General features: G+C 54.8%; 1 non-coding gene across 1 annotated transcript; it reads left to right on the top strand.

Moving 5' to 3' along the window:
* Positions 1–527: 527 nt before the first annotated feature.
* Positions 528–691, top strand: LOC121853283. Its single transcript, XR_006086293.1, has one exon. It is a non-coding gene; the product is annotated as a 5.8S ribosomal RNA (ribosomal RNA).
* The last annotated feature ends 3,121 nt before the right edge of the window (positions 692–3,812 follow it).

Here is a 3,812-nt window from a genome sequence, read left to right as displayed (position 1 = left end):
GTCGGCCCCGTTGCCCGCGAGGGTTTTCTGGGGTCGTCGCCTCGAGCTGACGGAAAGATGTCCAAACTTGATCATTTAGAGGAAGTAAAAGTCGTAACAAGGTTTCCGTAGGTGAACCTGCGGAAGGATCATTAACAGAGAGAAAGAGAACGGGGCGCTCTTAAAACTACTACTACTCTCCTGATTTGGGCGGTCTCGGGCTCTGCTCTGGCAACTCCAGCAGCGAAAGAGGACAATCCCGGCCCCCGCACCAAAAATAGGTACCACCACGCTGTAGGTGGACCACACTCGGGCGAGAGCGCGAAGACCGGAGGAGGACGGACGGGGCTTTGGACGGCTGCCCGTCCGTTCCTTACTACCGGCGAATAAGCCTCTTGACCCAAAAAGAGTGAAATTCAAGTGTCAAAAAACAACAACAAGCCGTCCGGCCAAACCCAAACCACAAACTTGGGCTATGTCTGTCAAACCCTTTCATTGAGACTCGACCTGTGATGGTTGGTCGCAAAAAGACCAAATGGCAAATACACAACTCTTAACGGGGGATCACTCGGCTCGTGGGTCGATGAAGACCGCAGCAAACTGCGTGTCGGTATGTGAATCGCAAGAATACCAGATACATCGACAAGTTGAACGCATATTGCGGCGGCGGCAGCCATATGAGCTTGTCGCCGCCACTCCTCTACGAGGGTCGGAAATATACATCCATCGGTTGCTGCGAGTTCGGTGCCTGCTGACTGTCTCCCCGACACGAGGGTAACCCGAACCGAGCTTCCGCCTTGGGGTTTAATCGCCCGCGCCTTGCGCGAGGCGTGCCCTTAAAAACAAGCAAGCCTATCACTAGCAAGTCCATGGACTTGGCGCACCCACATTCAACCACAACAAAGCGACAGTTGTCGCCCTCGCAAATAACTGGAGGCGGCGCTCTTTTGCCTGCTGTCCACAGAGACACGAATGGCCGTCGGCCGCTCATGGCTGATGCTGCACATGTTCTAAGAGGCACTCCATCCCACGAAGAGGAAACGAAACCGGGTCGGATATCTTTTAAGTAAGCCCCGCCGGAATTTCGTCTATCACCTCGAAAAGAGTGCTTGGCATGCATTGCAGTGGAACCTAAATTGATGAGTGCGCCTGGGCCCGCAGTCTACCATGTAGTGGTGCAGGCAGAGAGATGAGAATGCTTGGGTGACGCCGTGCTCTTCCTCACGCGCTCCTCCACCCTCTCCCACGGTCAGACGCGGTGTGGGCGTTCTCTTTGAGAGTTCGCCACGAGTCCACGTCTATCTCATGACTGGGAGGGAGGCAGGGGAGTTCTCTCTAAACGCGTTAAAGACGGTGTTGCGCCTCATAACGGCGCTCGCCGGGATAGAGCACTAGTTCTGCAGCCGGAAAGGCCGCTCACGCCAATTAATACTGCGACTCTCGCTCTCTTTCTCCGGATAAACAAGTGCCACTGCTGTGGCATGCGGGAACGGGAAAAGAGGTCAAAGTTTAAGCGGCAAAGGTGCGGCCGAGTAAGGGCGGAACACGAGCGTATATGCATTAAAACTGTGTGTGTATATGACTCTGCGAATCAGTGTTCTGCGTTACCTCAATGAGTCAGGGGGGTGGGTGCCGCGCCATGGCCGCTAGTACCGACAAACCCCTCAAACCTTCCTGCCTGTAATGTCGGTGAAGTCGGTGGCAGAGCGTCTTCAGCTTCGTGGTTGCAGGGAACCTTGTTCCCCTAAGGATGATGAGACCACGATCGACCTCGTAGTATTGGGAAGAAGCTACCCGCCAAATTTAAGCATATTAATAAAGGCAACAGGGATTCCTTAGTGAGGCATTGAATTGAGGCCAGCGCGCCAACCTCGATGTCTTCGGGCACGAGGGGTGTTGCGTTTCAGAGGGTCCAGCACGCCGTCCCATACCATCTAAGTCAAGCTTGAAAGCGGCCACTGCCCATGGAGGGTGACAGGCCCGTATGGCGGCGCCCGTGAGGGTACAGATGGGACGGTCGGAAAGGGCCTCTCTGTAGAGTCGGGTTGCTTGAAAGTGCAGCCCAAAGCAGGTGGTAAACTCCATCTAAGGCTAAATATGACCACGAGACCGATAGCGAACAAGTACCGTGAGGAAAGTTGAAAAGAACTTTGAAGAGAGAGTTCAAGAGTACGTGAAACCGTTAAGAGCCAAACGGGTGGAAACTCGAAGGTCGAACTGAGGATTCAGCTCGTCGGCTGTCGGCTGGGTGGGGTGTTGTAATTGGCGACCCAAAATGTTTGGCGCGCCCCCCTCACGCTGGCGTCGGCGGGCGTATTTCGCCTCGTAGTAGGTCACCGCGACCCGTTGCGGGGACGTCGAAGGCCCGGTCGGACTGGTACCTCGCCGCCGACTCTCTCTCAGCTCGTCTGGGGAGACCCGCGCGACGGGGAACCACCGGTGTCCTGGCTGCCCTGCGACGGTCGTCGAGAAAGAGCTTGCCGCCGCTTCGGCGGCGGTTTTCTCTCGGTGTGCAAAAGGTCGGTGATCCACCGACCGTCTTGAAACACGGACCAAGGAGTCTAACATGTGTGCAAGTCAATGGGCTCACTAAACCCAAAGGCGAAATGAAAGTGACGGGCGCCGGGGGCAGCTGTAACAGCTCTCCGGTGCGTCTTGGGCGATCCTGACCGGCTGCCTGCGGCCCGCCGCAAGCGGGGTGAGATACTCCCGTCTCTGGACGTTGCGTGTGTGGAGGTCGTCAGGGCGATGGTCGAAGTTTAATTTCCTCATGGGAGGGGGCCAGGACTTGCCAAGACGCGGTGCTGTCCGTCCCAGGCGGGCCGTCGGTAAACGGCGGGGCGCACGGGGGCAGGCTCGCGGGCAGTCGGCAAGTACCATGAGCATATAGGTTGGGACCCGAAAGATGGTGAACTATGCCTGGCCAGGATGAAGCCAGAGGAAACTCTGGTGGAGGTCCGTAGCGATTCTGACGTGCAAATCGATCGTCGGAGCTGGGTATAGGGGCGAAAGACTAATCGAATCATCTAGTAGCTGGTTCCCTCCGAAGTTTCCCTCAGGATAGCTGGAACTCGCAGGGTGAATTTCATCCGGTAAAGCGAATGATTAGAGGTCTTGGGGACGAAACGTCCTCAACCTATTCTCAAACTTTAAATGGGTGAGATGCCGAGCTTGCTTGTAGGGATGAAGCTCCGGCGACTAATCTGAGTATCTAGTGGGCCACTTTTGGTAAGCAGAACTGGCGCTGTGGGATGAACCAAGCGTCGAGTTAAGGGGCCTAAATGAATGCTCATTCAGATCCCATTGAAAGGCGTTGGTTGCTATAGACAGCAGGACGGTGGCCATGGAAGTTGGAATCCGCTAAGGAGTGTGTAACAACTCACCTGCCGAAGCAACTAGCCCTTAAAATGGTATGGCGCTCAAGCACTTGTTGTCTCGTCTCTCGACACTTGACCTCGCTCTCAAAGTCTCAAGCAGTGAGTGGTCGCAGTGGTAGCTAGCAGAAGGTTGGCGTGGGCAGCCTGGAGCATACTGGTGCGATCTTAGTGGTAATGTAAATACTCGAAGACTCCCTTGATGACCCGGGCGGAGAAAGGGTTCCATGTGTGAACATCAGTTGGACATGGGTTGAGTGGCTCCTAAGCCCAGGGAACTAACTGATCACTTCGAGCAAAATGCAACGACAAGAAAGAAAGAACATGGTAAAGGGTTTATCTCTATCTCTCGGTCTTATATAACACAGTCTAACAAAGTGAAGGCCAAAAGGATAGTGGCGAAAGTCTGATCCGAGCCTCTGGAACCTAAGGTCGTATATATTGGAATGCTACATGCTT

The sequence above is a fragment of the Homarus americanus genome, unplaced genomic scaffold (assembly GCF_018991925.1).
Source record: "Homarus americanus isolate GMGI-L3 unplaced genomic scaffold, GMGI_Hamer_2.0 scaffold51606, whole genome shotgun sequence".
Lineage (NCBI taxonomy): Eukaryota > Metazoa > Arthropoda > Malacostraca > Decapoda > Nephropidae > Homarus > Homarus americanus.
The sequence above is the reverse complement of the archived record's forward strand: the minus strand, read 5'-3'. Positions and strand labels throughout refer to the sequence as shown.